General features: G+C 32.9%; 1 protein-coding gene across 3 annotated transcripts in view; it reads left to right on the forward strand.

Moving 5' to 3' along the window:
- The window catches only part of Cirl (Calcium-independent receptor for alpha-latrotoxin), a 265280-nt gene that overhangs the window by 227475 nt on the left and 16341 nt on the right, over positions 1-21464 (forward strand). The gene's annotated exons all lie outside the window — the stretch shown is intronic.

The following is a 21464-nucleotide window of genomic DNA, read 5'->3' on the forward strand; positions in this document are numbered from 1 at the left end:
TTGCGATTTGCTGACGACATAGTCATCATGGCGAAAAGTCTGCAGGATTTGGAGGAGATGCTCAACGACCTGGGCGATTCTTCTAGACGGGTGGGTCTCGGGATGAATCTTGACAAAACGAAAGTTATGTTTAATAGTCATGTGCCCCCGAGACCCGTGGTCGTAAATGGCGCTACACTTGAGGTTGTGCAAGATTATATATACCTTGGCCAAACCATCCAACTTGGCCGGCACAACTTCAAGAAGGAAGTGACAAGAAGAATACGCCTTGGCTGGGCGGCTTTTGGGAAGCTCCGCCACATTTTTGAATCGTCTGTCCCACAGTGCCTAAAGACAAAAGTCTTCAATCAGTGCGTCCTACCTGTCATGACCTACGGAGCTGAAACGTGGACACTCACCGTAGGGCTGGTACACCAGTTCAAGGTCGCTCAGCGTGCGATGGAACGCGCAATGCTCAGAGTTTCTCTGGCAGATAGAATCCGCAATGAAGCGATTCGCCAGAGAACCAAAGTCACTGACATTGCACGAAGAATCAGCACGCTGAAGTGGAACTGGGCCGGCCATGTCTCCAGACGTACCGACGGTCGATGGAGCCGATACGTGTTAGAGTGGAGACCGCGCTTAGGCAAGCGTAGTGTAGGACGCCCTGCAGCACGATGGACGGACGATTTAAAGAAGGTGGCTGGCACCGGATGGATGCGAGAAGCCCAAGACCGGGATGGTTGGCGCTTAATGAGGGAGGCCTACGTTCAGCAGTGGACGGCGATAGGCTGATGAAAAAAAAAAAAAAAAAAAAAAAATATTATTTTTATTAATTTAAGACACAGAACAAAGACAAACAATAAATATAATACATATAAAAGAAGAAATGTTCGACTTCACAAAAACACAACCTTCAAACTAGAACAGAATGTCATACAAAATGATAGTTTCAGCTTCCCAATGTTACAAGAAATAATATAGCATTTGAGTAGTTTCAAGTCCATTCATTCCGACCGAGGTCCATTAACAATATCAAAACAATGAATAACGCTTTATTCGGGATAGCTTTCAAAGCGGGTTAAGGCAAAGTTTGAAAAGCCCCGCACCAAGTCCGGATAAATCACAGGTCTCGATTATGAAATACAAACAACGCTTTTGAGGGTAGTTGCAAATTTTAGGTAAATGTAGCTTCCGGTAAAGATATTTGCTGGTATCGAGTGGTAGCGGAGTGTATGCAAAGCTGATCAACTTGGTATATAGCTAGTTCTTTTGTTTACATAATCTGCATGGATAAATAGGTATATTGTGCTTATCAATAATTTAATGTTATATGAACTACTATACTAAGTTCAAATAGTAGTATATTCATCATCTTAAAAACAATATGATTTACATATTTTTCTTTGATAATTAAAAAAAATAATAAAAAAATATTATTTAAACAATCAACCGTTAATCAAGAATCAATCAAAAAAGTTATTACATTTACTTTAACAAAAAATAATTAAAAGCCTCAACATCAAAAGCTAGCACTAAACACAAAAAGTCGTTTCAATAATAAAAACAGAGCTTAATTACATTGAAATACTCAGCCAACTAGGCATTAAAATGCCGCGTAACAAATCACAAACCTCCCTCGCAAATTCATCTCTTAGCTCACCCTCTATTTTTTTACCTAAACCTATTAAACAAAATCCCATATAAATCAATTATTACCATTTGTCAATGTAACACTGAAATACCTGCGTGGGTACACCTGATCCCAACGCTAGCTGTTTCCACCTGCTAATGTCATATACAGTTAAGCCGATAATTACGGGATTATGCCCCCTGTCTGAGTCCTTCTCCCCCCTACTTGAGTTCCCCCTTCACTGCTTCAATACACCACAGTTTGTATATGTGGTAATGTTTTTTAGGGCTACAATTTTTTCGTATGATGTAATATTCGTGAATAATTTCCGCGTAATTGTGCTTGAGTGCTTCTTTTTCTTTGTTTTCGATTGCACAGATGGTGTGCAGGTGCTATGGTTTTGTCGTGAAGCAAAATTGTGCATTTTAAAGTGCTCTCATAATGTTTATACTAAACGTGTGAGTTGCAACTTTTTAAAAATCTATGTATACTTTTATATGTATTTACATTTTACGCTGTTTGTTAAAAGTGTTAGCTTGCATTAAAAATTTTGATCAATCTGATATTAAAATAAAATGTTTTAAAGTATAATAGTGAATTATGAAAAATCTTTGTATACATCCATTTGCTACAATAAAATCTGTTTGTTAAGATTTTATTCCAATCCATAATTCAATTTATGTACATGTATAGATTTTAATATAATAAGTTACATCTTCTCTAAAATATCCTGGCATTTAGAATGACTAATTACATCTTTGCAACAGAAGCTAAATCACAATTAAGCACAAGCAGGTACTGTGTCACGAAAATCCCATTACTAAGTTCCCCAATCAACCACAATCAAAACTAAGTTGATTTCTTACATTTCCCCTTGACCCTCTAACCGGGGACATTATTTCAATTAATTTCCTAAACTGTATCCAAACTCAATTAAATTAATGACTATCTTACATCCTAAGGAGTCCTGGCCGGGACACTGGATCCGGCGAGTCTTATTAGACCAAGTTGAATTGGATGGTAATTTATTACGGTTATTGCAGACTCTCGTCGCCGGGTCGTTGTAATCGTTTCTAAGTACGCGTAGGGTTGACTTAGTTTTATATACAATGAAACGTTTTGAATTGTCTTAGAAATGTGCTTAGCTAAGACTGTTTAGAGGTTAGAGGTTTATTTAAAATACACATATAATTAAAAGTGATAATGTATTAAGGTAGTTGCGGCTTGACTTGTAGAATTAGTTGTGACCAATTCTGGTTTTCGTTAATTTTCTAGATGGGCAATTTATATTTATACTTGTTGTAAATACTTTTATAAAAACAATAACATAAGAAGATATATTCATTACTTTATGTTAATACTAAAAAAAAAGCGATGAAAAGTTCATTGTTTTACGAATAACAAACAATATTCAGTGAAAAAACAAAACTATTTTCAAGATTCTTTAAATCTGCACTTTTCTCAGATTTAAAAGGCAAAAGTTCAAAGTGCATTAGTCTCTTAGTGCATTTTATGAAGTTTGTCATACCTGCCTTATCTGTGTTTACAATTTATAGAAGTTTTAGTTAGAAATAGTTTCATGTTTTTTTCCGCAGCCTATCCTCGGGAAACCTAAGGCTAAGATACTTCGTTCCCTTCTTTGTGAGATTTGAGTGTCGAAACTAAACGCTCGCGGCGAAATGAAAATATAACTATTTCTCCTAATGTTTCACTGCGTTACGACGGCCAAATTATTCCACTGACAAGAATATGTACAAAGTAAATATTAAAATACGTCTTTAAAATGAAATTATAACAGCAAACGAAGTCTTAAAGCTTTTAACCATCAAATTGCTTATTAAAAATATTAATAAAATCTCGTCGTCTTGGTGAATTTTGGGAAATATCATCACTCTCTAGAAGATGTTAATAAAGAGTACTCCATCAAGGCGTAATATCGTTAAGCCCAATACAGTTCGGTTCAGTAATTTTTCGATGATCGTATTAATTTATTGTGAACGAAATTAAATTTTTCTGTAGACGTTTAATGTTTGTTAGTAATTAGTATAGAGAGCATTAAAGATCTTGAGGCTCTTCTTGTGCCTTACTGTTCTTCCTCCAACTGAAATTCGAACTTACAACTGTTGCGTTTGGTCAGGAATAAATTTCTCCGCTCTGGTGATTCTTAGAAACATCAACTTCTCACCCTCAATGTTACTCAATACACAATGTCTACAAAAATGAGGTAGGAAGTGGGAAACAGAGTGTCTCGACACTAGATTTTTACCTACATTGTTGTATGACAGAGAAATAGCTTAATGCTAAAAAAAGATTAATTATACCGCTTAGGGTTTAACCTACTTACTTAATACTTATATAGCCTACATACAGATACATTAGAAAAACTTTATTGATTGGCCTATACCTATAACTTTTAGTGGCTAACCGCTGACTGTTGAGCTTTTGATAATTATAGTCTAATAATTATAGTAAAGGCTATGCCTAGTTCATTGACAGGTGCTTATGGCCTAGATTCTCCTAATTTTGTATTTATTTACTTTCATTTATTAAAAGATAACAAAATCAATGATTTTAGTTATATCACTTAGGCTATATTTAGTTTTGGTTTTAATAAATTTAGAAGTTTATAATTTGTGGTTATAAATAGAGCTTTTATATAGCTAATTAGAAAATATAAACAAATAATGAACTAAATACACTATATGGTGCTATACTCCTTAAAACTTTAGAGCCCATAAAATGTGTCTGTATATTTTCAAGTATTGGGCATTTACCTTAACTTAAAATGGTATGCTTTTAACTAGGGGTTGTTAAACTTTGATTTAGAACATGTCTAAAGTAAGAAGTTATCAAAATTAACATAAAATATCTTTCTGCTTATAATTTTAAAATAACAATAAGTAGTAAAAACTAAAAGGATTTAGAAATAAAGTTAAAAACTATTTCACAAATTTTAACTGTAGCAAGCCTCAGCAAGTACTTTTGGAAATTATTATTCACAATATAATATATTTCTTTCAAAATAGATTTTTATCTTTTTTTTCACGCTAAATATAATAAAAATATATTTTGAAAGAAACATATTTTTTGATGTTATTTGTCGAAACAAAACAAAAAAAAGAAAATTCATTGAAAGTGAATGCAAGGTAGTTAAACAGCCTTCAATCATTACAAAGGTTATAAAAGTGAACTGCGTCTAACACAAGCTACAAAAATAACCAAAATAAACATTTATATTTGTACTCAGTACAGAGCATAAAAGTCTGATATAAAACACATAAATCCAATAGAGTTCGAACGTTTTAAAATCGTTTTAAAGCTATTTACGGTTTCTACCAACTCTTAAGAATTTTAAAGACAATTCTGAGTCATTTTTTTTACAATTTTATCTTCTACACATTATAAAGACAAGACATTACTTGCTTTGCTTAAAAAATAGTTTTATTAAAGAAATTACAATTATTGACTGCCCGCCCACTAGACATACTGAGTATACTGAGTATGAAATCTTCCAAAAGGGCTGATCAATTTATTGAGCACAAAGATGTTTTCCCTGGTATGTATACGGTAATTTGCGGCGTTAAACTCCATTAAAACGTGTAGTATACCAGCAGTTTTGATTTTGTCATTATCCATCTCATGTAAAAATCTACAATGAAAATACAAATTTTTGTCACAATAAGACAAAAATATTATTGATATGAAAAACAAAAAAACATCTTTGTTTAATTTTAAAATTATTCCCAGTGAAACGTTCATTTTGTACAAATTTCCTCAATTTAGAGTCACCACGAGGGGTCGCATAAAAGACCCAAACAAAAACTAATGTAAGTCTCGAGCTAATCGACGTATACAAGAAATGGAGGGTAGAATACAATTATTTTTATGGCAACACAATTTTCCTCGTCTCATTACGTTCATACAGAGCCTGTACCTGGCAACATTAACATGCCCGCTGAGGGTAGGGCCTCGCTAATGCCCATTGGGCACGCGAAGCGGTTTTTGATTATTTCCCCAAAATTATATCCCTTTTTCACACTGAAGAACGTGTGCAGGGTAATGACGATCGTGAGCTACAATGTGGACGAGATGAGATGGAGGCTCCTGTTTTTATGCAGATTATTCACGCACGAGACGTTCGGCTATTATAACTGTATCGGTTAAATCGCGTGATGTCGTAACTGAGAAGAACGAAACCTTTAACAGTTTACCTTGTATTACGTATACTACTGTTTTTGTCCCTTGTTTTCTCCACTTTCACAGCAACACAACCGTTTTAAATTTAAATTGAACCATTTATAATGTGAACATAATGTGGCTATTATTTTTTAAATTAAAGTGTATAATAGTTATAAGACGCTATAAATCCACCCTAATTTATATAGAGATTGACCTTAATAAAATTGTAACGTGGATTTGGCGGGCCATAAACCGCAGGATTGCCGCCAAAATACATTTTGACACGCATTTAACACCCAAAAAATCTGAAAGTGCCCGCTTATCGGCGCAACGGAATTGCACCCCCGAATACGACATTAGCATCCATAATCCGACCAAATGAGCCCAACAAAAGGGAATTTACGTAAAAATTCAATAACAGTAGTCATCAAGCTAGCGGCGTTTTGAATTTTAGTAATACTGGAAGTGTAGTCACTTATTCCAACGGATTATGGAACTCCGTTGTAAATGGACTTGGTCACGAAGTTTTTAATATACGCTGTGTGAAATATTTTACTGACATCAAAATAGGCTTACGCTTTTGAATTTTTTTTTTGAGGATTTGTGTGAAATATTACTGTTTATATCAAAATAGTATAGTTGTATAATATTATTTTACTATTTAAAAGGATTGGATAGTCGAAATTGTAGTTCAAACTTAGTTCGTTGTAAAAAAAAGAGTGTAAAAAAGAGCTTTATTTGAGTTTTAATTATTTTAATATTCTAGACTATTTTGTAAGATATAAATTGATTGTCTTAGTTATCTTTCTACTTTCATTACGAATCCTTACTCAAAGTTAACATATAAAAATTCGAATTAGCTAGCTTTCCAATACCATATTTAACGAATTCTTCCACTGTTCCTTTAATCCCACATTCACCAATATATTAGCGTGGATAGCGATATCAAATAACATATCGTATACATCCGTGAGGTCGTATACGTGTTTTTATACCGCTATTTAGATAAAGATGTGCCCGTTAAAGTATCAAATTTGTTCAACTTTTTTATTCAGTGTAGTCACGCAAGCGAAACACGACTTAGGAATGTTGTTTGATTACAACCTTTTTTGCTTTATCAACCCTAATACCCTAATAGTTTTGTATGTTAGTAAATCATTTCAAATTCATTAGGGCTACTGACGGAGTAAGGACTTCATTGAATGCGGTGAGTGTCAGTTCGATATAATTATTAATTTCTGGCCAAAGTGTCAGGAAATTTGTATCTGTCAAGGCTATTAAAAACGATGGTGGTAATAACTAATTATTGTTAGTTTATTTAGTCTTTATCATATTTACAATAATAAGAAGTTTTTTAAAATACAGCGTGCACACGTACCTATTAGTTTAACATTTTTAAGTAGAAACCACCTGATAACAGGATAAAGCGCAATGTGAGTATATCACTCAAATATGTCTCGAAAATTGGGCTTAAGACAGCTACCTCCGCTTGTTTTTTGCATGAAGCAAAAATACTATTACTTTAAAAGAGAATTAAATAAAATAAATATAACACGCGCCAACACCATCAAAAATATTCATTAATGTTAAGTTCACTTTAATTGGCCGCTAGAACTTCGGCCAAAATATGTTTTATTAAATTACATTTGACGTTTCGATGTACATTAATTGCTAGTTTCTAGTTACTTAATTACAAAAGCCATGAAACGACAAGGTTTTATACATATTTAATGTGATAGTGATTCTTACGTTGTTGGTTGTAAGTATACTAACATAATGTGTGGAATTTTAGGGTGCGCATCGTTTGTAGAATATTAAACTATTATCATATTAGGTATAAAATTATTCCTACTTAGTTCACAATGCATAAACTGTTACCTAACTGTGTGATTATTGATGTATGATACGAAATTACTGATGATTTAATTAGAACATATTAAAATATTTCGACTAATCCGATAAACTGTCTTTTTCCGGCTTTCAAACCGACACTCTCCCATAATCAGCATTCCAATCCTCTATATTTATAGAGCTGTATCAGTAATTAGAATATTTTTTTTATAATTATTTATATAATATAATCCAAAGTTAACAAAAATAAATCCGAAAGCAATGCTATATTATCTGTGGTAAAAAAACCGTTAATCGAATACAAATTCGAAAAATCTAAAAAGATTCAAACATCCCTAGAGTGAAGCACGATTTCCAAACGGTTGGTGTAAACCAAGATGGCGGACATGACAGCACGATATCGCGCCAATTCTTTTGTGCCATATATTCTAGTTTTCGTATTCCAACTCCAACGAAAGGACAGACTAATCTCGCAATCATTCTGTGAATTGTACTTTAAATTTTCTGAACGGAAATCCCCTCAAATTGTCACCTTATCTGTCTATTGAAGCTGTCCATGCTAATAGAGCATTCATTTTTTAGTGATTTTTAAGCTGCTTTGTTTTAGCGTTTGGATTTACAGATTATTAAATTTGAAATATTATATTCGAATAATCGTTGCTATTTTAATTTTAATTCTATGGCTGTGAATTTGTATAAGTAGAAGAATATGTAAGTGAAGTAAATTTCTCGTTTTTAGTGTGTTTCTTTGAAATATCGTTTTGGAACTTAATTAAATATATTTTGTGAAATCGTTCAGCTTCATTTATGTCAGTGCAAAATATATTTAGTGACCTAAATTGACTCCATTGACAGTTGACGAAGGAAACTGTCACCTTCACCCATCTTTACAGCGAACTATTGGTTAGTTAATACAGGTTTTAGGAAAGCAAATAATAACAATAAACCTTTTTATTTAAAAAAAGTTATATAGCAGCAAGTTAGTGTGTCTGTTTATACGCCATTAATATTTGAAATAGGTTTCATTTCCATTTTTTATAGAACAGAAATTTAATTAAAATTGAGGTAAAATTTAGTTTTTATAGTGTAACAAAAGTAAACCGGAAGATAAAAATATACAAAATAACATACAAAATATCAAAAATTTACTTAAATAAATATGTTTCTTAGTTACAGTTAGTATACATATGTATATACGGCAGACATACAAAAATACTTATATATCTTTCTATCCCCGAGGGTACCCTGTATTGAATTACCCGATCGCAGGATTGAGTCCTACTTTGTGCCTCGGGCGGCTACGAAATATTATTTCACACGTTGAATGAGTGACGACAAACGTTATATTTTTAGGGAGCGATATTTTATGTACCTATAAAGTACATACTATTTCTTATGAAAAGTAAGTGTTATTTATGTATGTACCGGTAAAAGATTTATGAGCAAGATTGAGTAGTAAGAGAAGCAGAGGGTAGACCCCCTTTGTACTAGAGTGTCGATGGTACTGGAGGAAGTTCACGTAAAAAGCATGGGAATGGATATATATACTACGAAGTGCTTGAGAAATGTGCATTAGGCAAAAGAGGTATGCAGAGACGAAGTATGAAACTAAAAAAAAGAAAACTGTCTGTGCGCTTCATAATTTGGGGTCATTGTGATCATCACAGTCCTCATGACTGTGACTTATGGGTTCAATTTCGAATTCGAGGAAATCAATTATTTTCATTTTATTTAGTATTGTACACTTAAGTTTCCCCACTTAACTCGCAGTGTCTTGAATTTAATTGGTTTTCAATTTTCTTTCAAAAGTTACTTCCTTTCAAAAGTTACTAAGGTTTTTGTCTTAAAGAAAAATAAAATTTATATTTCGAAGCTGAAAGCATATATCTAAATAGGAAATAAGCTAAACATAAAAAACGGAGACAAAAACAAAATCTTTTACGCTTAATCGCGGCAGAATAAACAATGCTCCGCAAAAAGGAAATGAAAGCCATTCAAATCGAGATTTTGTGTAGAAATACGTGACCCCATCGACGTTTCGCGACATGTCACGTCACGTCACGTCACGTCATCTTTATTTTTCTACCGTGTTTAATGTCTTGCTTATTTTGCTCGTCTTGTCTTTCGTATTTACAATGGTGGTGTCTTTTTAACGCAATGGTTGTGGATTTATTTATCTGCCGTAGAGCCGTGGTGTCGATTCTTTCCGCCCTTCATTTACTTTTCTGAATTTTTACTGTAAGTTGTTCAGTTTACGTTAGTTTTTTTGCCGATTTCATTTTCATTCTCCATATAATATATCATTTTATTTGGAAGGAAGCTAGTGTTAATACACTTCGTTCCCAACTTTCCGCCGAATTCTGGAAACACTACGTGTAAGCAAATAAACAAATAAATATTTCATTTCCTCGAGTGTGGATCGAACCCAAAACCAGTCGTGTTTACAGTCACACTTGGTGCCCCTGCTCCACGACTGGCCTCTTCATATTTGTTTATATAAATAATGATTAATATAAAAAAACAGTGCACCTTAACTATTGAATGTATCACACAATTTTTTTCTATTTCTAATGCCAAGTTATATTAAATATGAGTGCGATAAGAGGAATTTCGTCCGCCATAATTATAATGGTATTCGTAATAATTTATATGAACGAACTCGTTTATTTTTTAATGGTGACCACTATATTACGCGTTGGGCGTGACTGCCATGAAAATAACTCCTAAGCTTAGGAGTTATTCCTGTTGAATTGCATTTTCCTTCCGATTTAAATAAGGCTTTTATTACGCGTTATTAAGACTTTAGTAATAGTTTCAGCAGTAATGTTTGTGGGTCGTGAATTCGATTTTTGTTGTTTTTATACATTTGAATAATGGGTTAACTCAGTAAATTTTAAATTCCTTCTAATATGGCATACCAATCTGCATATTGCATAATATAAAGAAATGAATTCATAAATATATGTAGTCTTTACCTAAATATTAGTTATAGCTTCCCATTTTTATCCTAGCGTGGAAGCCAAAGAAGCCTAACTTATATTTATACACATGTAGGTATATGCCATCATTATTATAGAAATTTCAAAAAGCTATCACATAACTTTGATTAATACAAAGTAGCTCAAAAACAAAGTGCTAACCGAAGAATAGATCTAATATTTCTAAGAAATAGTAGTCTCCGTAAGAAAAAGCTAGATAATGACCGCCTCGATGTCTGTTTTACCGCAATCCCGGTGAATCCCGGGAACAGTAATGATCGCTTACACTTGAATCGCCGTTTGATGGCAGAGAAACTCACGACAATCGCTTATGCAGGGTTATTTTAACATTCTATTCCTATTATCTGTTTTAGATATAGAGGTAGTAGTGTGTTTTATGTACTATTTACTTTTGGACTATTTATTATTGTTTTTCTGACTGAAAAGCGACGGCTGTGGCTTCGATTCCCATACGAGAACGCGTGGAGAACGCGTCCCAACGTAGAAATTATTTTAATTTCTTTGCTCGTGTCAACAAGATCAAAGAATATCTCGAAAATTTTACAGAAAGTAAGGATCGGATAGTTTTAACACTATACTCCTTCTGCGTGCCCATATAAATATCGTATAGGTACAGAGTAAAGCTAAAAGAATATGTTGGAGGGAGATAGAATATTGAACACAGTATCATTTCAAAATACTCTTTTATATGCATTTTATTATTTAATTAAATAATACGTTGTTTTTTTATGACACTTTTCTTCTTATCTCCTAATAAACCAAGAAATAAAATAAAATTTAAGATTTTTTCCGACCAAAAATGATGGCACCCCATCTTCCACAAGCGCGACGCGTACATAATTTATCATTTGACATGCCTGCCAGTTTCAAAATCCTAAAACGAATTATTTATCACCATTGTAGCTCAATTGAAATATGCTTGACTGAACAGGTGCGGATTCATATGATAAAGTTCATAGAACTTAAACTAAAAGGGTTTTGTCACTCACAAAACTTTCTCAAAATCTTCATATAGCTTTATAGGGTAGACAGAGATAACCAAATGTTAAGACAATCCATTCCCAACGCTGCGTCCAAATATCGATACATTGCGGAACTAAACGCCGCGTTCCATCTAAAACATTATCAGGTACCATTATTATTATTATTTACATGGCAATATAAAATTTTCCTAAGTGTCGTTTTACACGAGACAGCACAATCCATGTATCGACCGCATAATTCCGGCCGTACGTACCTACGGGTAGGGTTACAACCACGTAACACGATCCAGCCCTGCGAAGGTATGACTTCGACGAAGTGATTTTGAAAGTGACAAAACATGTTAATTGATATATGTTGATATTTTATTTTTTGTGATTTTGATTTATGTTTTTGATTTATGTTGATATTATATTTTATTTTTTATAAAGTGTTCTTTCACACTAGGGATGAAAAATAAATAAGCAGATATATACATATCTCAGTAAAGGTAGCGGGACTGGAACCTGTCCATAATTTAAACTGTTATATTTTAGTTGTATTTTTTTATTTTAACTCTGACAAAACAAAAAGTGAGCTCTATATCGATGTAAAAATTATCGATATTTCTTACCATTTAAACTTACCGTTACCTATATTTATATATACATTTATATACATTCATTTCTACATTAACAAATTACAAGCAAAGCTAGTGCTGACTAAGAAACCTAACAAGAATTCTCAATAACCGCAACGGGACATCTCGAATTCGCATGCCTTCACTTCAGTATGCAAGCTTAATAACATTCATTTAAACAAAAATATAAGGTGTTTAATGTATTTTTTAAGGATTTTGTAATTATTTTAAACCGAATTAATTGCGTAAATTTAGTATTATACATTATTGGATATCTGACTTTTCGAACACTATGCAATCCACCCGTTTCAATACTAGGTTTCCGGGTTCCCTCAGTCTACCATGCGCGGAATACAGTGTAAAGCTTAAAAAATAAGTCGTTTGTATAGTAAGATTCGAACTCTCACCCATACCGCATACAGGACCCAACTACATATTTCTATGATCATTATAGGATTACTAGAAATCCTGTAATATTTACGACACCCTGAAGAAACATCTTAAACTACCCCCTCGCAGAAAGCACACAATATAATTCAATTTTATATCTCTTATTTCGAGTACAGATAGCTCGTTCACGCCCTCCTGTAGGCTGAATTATTTTTGAAGTGTTAAAGGTTCCGTGGGGTTCCAACTAGGGCTATAATGCATCCGGTGTGATGCGGATCTATATTTTTATTTATCTAAGTTTCGAGTGTTTCTCTTTATATCCGTTTCAAAGCTTCATAAGTGGAAGCTCAGTTTTTAGTGCTTTTTTTTCGATATTTGTAGAGTAAGAAAAACTTGTTTTCCCCAAATGTTTATTAATTTATTTCTTTTATGTTGTGCGTGTGAAGGTAATTTTAAGAAGTTATATAATTTTATGAAAGTTAGGTACTTTAAAACGTGGTTTTATAATTTTTGTATTATAATTATTGTGTTATATTGCTGAATTAACAGTTTCAAAATCTGTTTAAATTTAATAGTTACCACATTTTAATAGATTATATTTTCTTATATGGACATATATAATATAGATATTTGGATAATAATTTATAAAAGAATTATATACACAAAATGTTCAAAACAAATTGGTCATTTCAAAGTAAGATTTCACCGTATCAATCGGTCACAGGGGATTCACCGCTGCATAAGCCCAATATAGTCTCGCAACTAAATAGAAGCAACCCTCACTAAATTGTATAACTGGACATGAGTGCCCGGGGCACCCCCGATTGAGGAAAAAATCTTATTTGACAGCCTATTCTCACCCCCGTATAGGCTCTATATATTTGTATGTATAGCGACTAGAAATGCACTTTGATAAATATATCACAAGAGGTAGTACGTGAGAAAACTTCATCATTTCGTTATTTTAATTTGTTTTCGTATAAATGATAGCTAAGAACGATAAGCTTTTTTTATTGAGTAAGCTTCGAAGATAAAATAAATGATAATGTTGGGTGTATTTTTTGTTACACTTAATTAAATTATTATGGTAAAAATATTAATCAATTTGAGCATTAAGCATTGATTTAATATTTTTCTTAGAGGATTTTTTCATCAGATTGTGATTAATATTACTATTTTAGAATAACCTAGATATATATAATTGAACAATTTTCTAGTAAATACATGTATTCCCTACTTCTTATTTCGACTCAACTTCCTAAATAATTCAGTTCATTAAATATTCAACAAAACCTAAGCAAAATTGGCCACAATTTACATTTTCATTTCCCCGAAAAACGAAAACAAAACTCAATTTTCCAAAGCATTAAGCTAAACATAATTACATTTTACAAAAACCAAAAAAAATGGTCCAAAACAGTCCATCTCAGGAGCAAATAGAAAGAAAAATGAAAATGGTTATGCAGGAAGCTACTTCATATGAGACGTGACCGGGGGTGCATACATCGCCCGAAAACTGTTAAAAAACCCCTAAGGGTTCTCTTCCGCGTCGACCCCTTATTGTTGACTATATGCGGTATTTCCTTTTAGCGTAACGCTGATAACTTTTTTTGATCTGTCGCGGTTAATATTTTTCTTGTTAGCAATAAATATTGTTATTTTAATATACTATGTGCATGTGCGATTATTATTTTGTACATATTGTAATTCTCACATCAATAATTCTTTGTAATATTTTTTGGTGTAGTTTTCATTGAAAATCTATAAAAACTATAGATTTTCTATAGAAGTCCGTCGTGGTGCAGCGGTATAGCGTCCGATTGTAAACAGGATGGTTGTAGATTTAATTCTCGCTTTTGAAATTAATTATTTGAATTATTGTATCTGGTAACAAAAGAAATTGAGTTCCGCCACTCAATACGCAAAATCCTTTTCATTCCGCAAATGCAAGTTTAATTTTCAAAGTAAAATTATCATAGAAGATTCGATTAAATATACAAATTTCCTACTAATTAAATTCTGAAAACGTCTTATTTAGGTACAATAAACGTATAACGTATTCAACCGCAATAATCTTATTGGGCAATCAAAGGTAACCTATGGGAACCTTCACCGTTGTAGATACCTCAATCCGCATTAACGCAGACGTGCGTAAAATCACATGCTTTGTTTATGCCAAATCAAATAATGTATGGAATCGTTCTAATGGACCACTTGTTAATTAATGTGACGTGATACAAAAAATCGGCTCGAAGGACCAGTTTTCTTCTACTTGACTATGTCTTATAGTGTCTCGGTTTTGTAATAATTTGCGATCAAGTTTTACTATTCTGAACAGATTGAAATCTTTTTTGACCATTTAGAGCATAAGTTTATAATGTTTATTAAAATTATTTTTTGTATGAACTAATACAATTCCTTATTTATATAAAAAGTTGCTTATCTATCATAAATAAATTTTAAAAACAGCAAAATTTACACAACGTAAAACCGATCTGTTCGAAGTAAAGGAAAAATATTTCAATCATTTCCAACGATCCGCAAATGAAGTAAACAAAAAAACAGACAAGCATCCACAATCATTAATACTGTTCAAACAAGTTTTCTCCTCAACTCTATTTTAACCAGCGACCTAATTTCCTACTATATTTAGTTTCTGCATCCAATGTCTTTGCAATTAATGACTAGATCGCGTGCTTACCCTTGATAGCGTTGTGGAAATACTTGAATTTTCTTATTTTATGAAAGAAATTCAGAATATAGTTATAAGAAATTACTTTAGTTTCTTTTTAATATTAAAATAAATAAATTTAATTTTAAAACATACACGTATTTTCAATGCAATGAACATAATGAATTATACCTTAGTAGGAACGGAACCCACAACCCTCACATTATCAGTGAAACGCAACCACAGCCCATATAACTATAATCTGTAAAAATACCCACCAAACCGAAACTACATATAAAATTTAAAAGACTCAACCGCCAGTAAATCCGTGCTGGTTGATAACACAGATCCGAACTGACGTTCCACCGCAGAGTCGATATAAAATCGAACGGGTTAAGATCGTACTCGGCCTTCGAGAGTACTTTACGCGCTCGTAGCTGCATAAAATACTGTCTGCTTGGTGGTAAATTATAAAAATATATGTATGCATTTTTTTGCATTAGCATGTATTTTATGGATTAAAGAAGAAATTGCGTTAGATAGCTGATTGAAAATAATTTTGAGTAAGAATTTTGTTTTTGTTTCCTTTTGAATGAGAATAATATTTATATAGTCAATAATAAGATTTATTTTGATTTAATAAATAACCTAAACTGCTATGTTTTGGTACTTCGTTTTCTAAAAGAATGATGGGATGATGATGACGGGATGATTTTGATGTTTTTTTAATTATATTAATTTTGTTCTACCACTCAACACTCAATGCTTGAAATTCGGGGAACTGAACCACGAATTGAACTCACTACCACCACTTAAAATCCTATAATACACGTACCATAACGCAGTAACTACAAATTTACAGGGCACATAGTAGAATAATATTCAAAACTTTCCTCGTAACTGCTTTACAAGATTTTATTTTATAGCATATCTTGTCTTCTGTAACATAAATGGTGGATTTAATGTCATTTTATACAACATTGTACAAGCTGTAACCTAGCTCTATTTAGATTACATGATATTTACATACAAGCCTTTATAATATGTAATTTAGAGGCCAGTCGTGGTGGAGGGGCACAAGTGTAAACGAGACAGTTTGTGGGTTTGATTCCCACTCATGTAGGAGATGGTTTTGTTGGCGGAACTCAACACTGCGCTTTGTATTTTGTATATATTTTATCATTTTTTATTGGAAAACTAAAAAGAATAAAAATATATATGCTAAATTTATACAGCCTATATAACACTATATTTATAATTTAGATATTTCGTAAGTGTTATAATATTATCCTTACTATTTTGTACGTGTACAAAATAAACAACATAATATAAAATGTAAACTCGCAACCGGAACACACCGCTTTCAGTTTTCAGAGGAAAATATGCAAATCCTTAATAATTAAATCTAGGAGTGTATTTGCTGTCCAAAATTGTCACTTTTATTTCTGTTATATGTTACGTGTCAAAAAAATATAAAATGTGTTACATTTTATTTTCAGCTTCATGTTGTATCTCTCATAGAGCAGAGAGGGCAGAACGAACCTTTTAGAAAGACTCTCTGTTCTTTGCTTTTCTGCTGTAAGAGACCGTGATAGTTGTGAGTTCGATTCCCACTTGTCATAGTGAAATTCAATTCAAAGGCAAGGGGCAGCATTGAGTTTCGTCACACAAAATGCCAAAATGGGGAATGGAGTGTTTTAATGGGAATGTAGTTTCTTAACACTAGGTTCCTAGGTTCCCTCTGCCTATAACAGAATTGTTATGTGCGAGATGGTGTATCTCGCGTGTGAGGCTAAAAAAAGGAGATGTGTAATAGAAATTAACGTCTAACATATTTTGAATCTCTATCTAGTTAAAGAGTTACTAAGTTACTTAACATACACATTCATACAACACTATCCTCCATATATTTGGCTATGAAACATCTCATAGTATATCGGGATCATAATATTTCCTCCACATGTGAAGCTTATTCAAATTCTTATCAAAATGTTTTATCAAACAAGCAGCATCCCGTAACACAACTACCCTTGTCGGAAAGGTCCAAAAGGAGCATAAAGCGTTCAATTCCAACGTCACCTGAAAAAATTGCTTGAAAAAATCTTTTCTTGACATCAAGTGACATGGATCCTGCGGGAACCCATAAATATACTATAAAAACTCTTTTTCAATTTGCCACTTTACGGAGATAGGTTTAGTGGCATTATAATTTATGTCTCTGACATGGATCGATGGTATCCTACTGCTGTAGACTTTAAAATAATTGAAATTTACTTTCCTTCAGGGGTGTCATGTCTTTTTATATACTTAGAAGTTATTAAACTTCGTTTTATTCATTATTAATTATCATTATGGCAATAAATTGAGGTGAAATGTCATTACATTTTGTTTGTCCAAAATAATAATTTGCAGAAAATTGAAATAAAAAACCTACTTAAAAGTTACGGTCCGTAGGATCATTTTTTGGACTATTATATTATCTCAAAGCCGCAAATTAAAAACACATTACTATTAAAAATATCATAATAATATGAGATCAAAATTTTTATTCGCAATCGTAATTAGAAAATTGCAGTAATTTCGAACGGAAGTTCAAAACTACTTGACATACATTATAAACTAGGCGCATCTGCAATAAAACGTCATCATCGTAACGAGGTCTCATATGGAAATGACAGAGAGCAACAAAAATTGCAATTCACAAATCTATTACACAGACGCCATTGCGTTGAAATGTATAAAATATTTTAACTTTCCCTAATCCCATGGTGGTTAGCTCGTTCCAAATTAAATTTCCACATTCGTTGGAACTTCAATGTGGACCATACACCGGTGATATAACATTTATTTTCGTATAACAATAGAATAGACACGTCCATGCTATTCGGCTGCTGGATATCAAATGACACTTTCATGTATTCGCTAACGAGTTCCATGATAGGGGCTTATTATGTTTATACGCTAAAAACACTGAATTCTCAACCTTATTCAAATGGAATATGAAATGTGAGGGTTGCATCAAAAATTTGTAATATAACCAGAGGGTAGTTAGTATGAAGGAATTGTTTAAAAGCGAAAGTAATTAGAATTTTACGTGTGCAGAAGTACACTCGGTGGATTAATAAATATTTCGAATGGCGGAACGATTAGTGGCTCGAATTGGATACCACGAGCGATTATAGCCGTGTGCTGGTGGATGTTTTTATGTTTCATTTTGTAATATGAATTATTAACTAGAGATATTTTTTCTCAAGGGGAGCCTGGTTTTGATATAAAGTATTGCTATTTTGATTAAGATTTGACTGAGTATATTTTTTATATTCATGTATATCTAGATCCCAGATACAAAAGATACTGTTTAATTGCTTTAAACCCGACGTTTCGACCACATCCGTGGTCAAATAGTTTCATTTAAAATTGTTTCTTTGCTTTGTCTTTATCTGACCATTTTTTATTTGATGGTGTAACTCAACACCGCCATGGGCCTAATAAAATCGGATAACAATTTAAATTAAAACAAACACATCATTACCACTGGAATTTAAACCACAATAATGCAACTTGCAAAAGCTAAACTAATTTCTATGCGAAATAACTCACATTCTAAAGTAAACACAATTTTTAATATAAAAAATTGTACCAACTGGTATACTGGAGTACTTTTGATATATTACAACCTCTTAGCCCGCTACAATCTTCAATACCTCGACTTAAACTTTTTCTTTATAACGATAAAATGAAATTTTAATAGCAAAACTTGTAAACACTTGCCATAAACTGTAAATAATTACCCTATCCCGTTAGAATCTCGTAAATTGTTTTCGACCCTTCGTAGCAGGTAGGACTGGACATTGACTATAAATCATCTTTATTACAAACCTCCCTGAGGGTGACTCGAAATTTTGTCTGATAAGTGTTTTTATGCTATCGGTATATTTTGAAGTACTTGTGCATATCTTAAGATCAACTGTAAATAAAATTAAATACGCTTCTGTGATCTAGTGTCGAGGCAAAGCGCGGTGTTGTGTTCCGCCACTCAACACTCGACCTCCAGAATTCGGCGGAAAATGGGGAGATTCCCTCTGACCTTTCCTGCCATGTGCGGGCAACAGTGTGAAGCTAAAAAAATCTCAAACACGTAAATTTTAGTTTCAAAATTCAACATTTTCACAAACTCGTAGTAGTGAAAAATCGTTCGACAGAGTGAGTCATACAGCTAATATAAAGCTACTAAAAATAGCTAAAACAAAGTACCGATGGTAACCATTTGATAAGTTTGGGCCAACGAATGGAGGTAGCAAAAAGATTTATAAAATAACCTGCCGTATCGATCTTATCTTTTCATCGATACAAACTGTAGTTTCGCGTGTACTAGCAATGGCGTTGGTAGTCTAATAGCTTTATTTCCTTCATTTTTCATAATATTACAAAATAAGAGATTTAAGTTGCAGCGTTGAGTTCCGCAATCCAACGCACAATATCTCAATTTGAGACTAAAAGCTGAGCGTCTTGAGACAAGGTCTTAAAAATTTTTAAAGTTTAAAACACCCCTTCTGCGTCAAATTCTTCTCAGACTAATATAAGATTCGTATGAACAAAATTAGTGAAATGTTTTGAACATAAAATATTCAAGACATTGAGATTTATGCCAATAATTCTATATCCAAACTAAAATTATCAACTAAGTATAAGAATAGGTAAAATAAAAATATTATAACAAAAATAATCACAGAAACAAGCTTGAATACTTAATAATTCCGTCCAACCATAATTATTTGTTTCTATAACAGACCATTTATTTTAATTGTTCCCAATATAGTGGTAACGTTTAGAAATACGTTGTAATTTCTGATAGAACGTATTCACAAATTTAATGTATATGGATGGGGCTTAACAAATTTTACCGTGTAATAATTACATAAATATTTTAGATACACAATTTGTCGAATTCCACCAATCAACACGCGATGCCTCCAGAATAGAAAAGAAAGTGGGGAACGGAAGTGTTTTGATGGAAAAGGAGTATTTTAATACTAGGTTCCCAGGTTCCGTCTGCCTACCCTGCTGTGCGAATGAATGAAGCAATAAAGAATATTCTATGTTGAGGCTAAAATTCATGGTTGTGTACAGTATATCCATATTATAATTACCAATATTAATAATATTCATTACCATGAGCGACGTTGAGCACCGCCACTCGACACGTCCCGACTTAGGCCAAAAAGCGGACGACAGACTGTCTTACATCAGTACAACTATTATTTATCAGAAAAACCTCCTACAATAATAAAACAAAATGGTATAAAATCATTCTGTTTTTCATTTCTACCCAAATATACAGATTCCGCATGGATTACTATATTACGTAACCTAACACCGTATATTGGTTGTTGTTGGTTGTCGTCGTGTTGAATGTAATTGTTATTCCTACTGATAGTTGGTCTCTGGACCATGGTGTGTGTGAAACACAACTCATTCTCAACTAAGCCCCAAAGTCGTCCTTGTTTTAATAAATATAATTTATGGTAAAAAGCAAACTTGTACTTGAAAACTTTGATTACACCCGTGTTCCACTAATGTTTAAAAGTCAACGTAATTTATAGCTGAGCTTTATCAGTGCTTTATCGCATTAAGTTATAAAGTTTGGATTAATAATGCCACTTTTACCGTTTTTATAATGCTAGTCGCATACGAAAGGAAATTGTCGAGCGGCGCCGCCCGCCCGCTCCAAGTTTATCGACACTTTTCTAATTTACATCAGAGCCAACCCTATTACAAGATTCTCTGCAGTACATTATGTATTGTTCGAGCCCTCATTTCGTTGTATGACGTAGCGAAAACGGCTTAAACGATCTGTCGGTGCCGTCATTAATTTGCCCAGATTTATTATATCCTATCCAGAATATGCACACCTAACCCGCTATGAAGTTACACCAATAAATCTTCTGAGCAACTCATCCATTGCATCTTAAATTTCCCGTTTAAAAACTAATCGGGGAGTACTGACGTCGATGTAAAGCGCTTTAGTTGGGAAAATATTTCACGCCCTTGTTTGCGTCGGACTGAATCGTCCAGAAATTGATTATGAAACGTTGAGTCGACAGTTTTTCGTTTTGTCTTTCATTGGGTGTTTGCTTTTGAATTGGTAAATGGTTTCTGGAC

This window comes from Heliconius melpomene, chromosome 18 (genome assembly GCF_056956725.1).
Source record: "Heliconius melpomene rosina isolate 202511_hmr_F chromosome 18, ASM5695672v1, whole genome shotgun sequence".
NCBI classification, from domain to species: Eukaryota; Metazoa; Arthropoda; class Insecta; order Lepidoptera; family Nymphalidae; genus Heliconius; species Heliconius melpomene.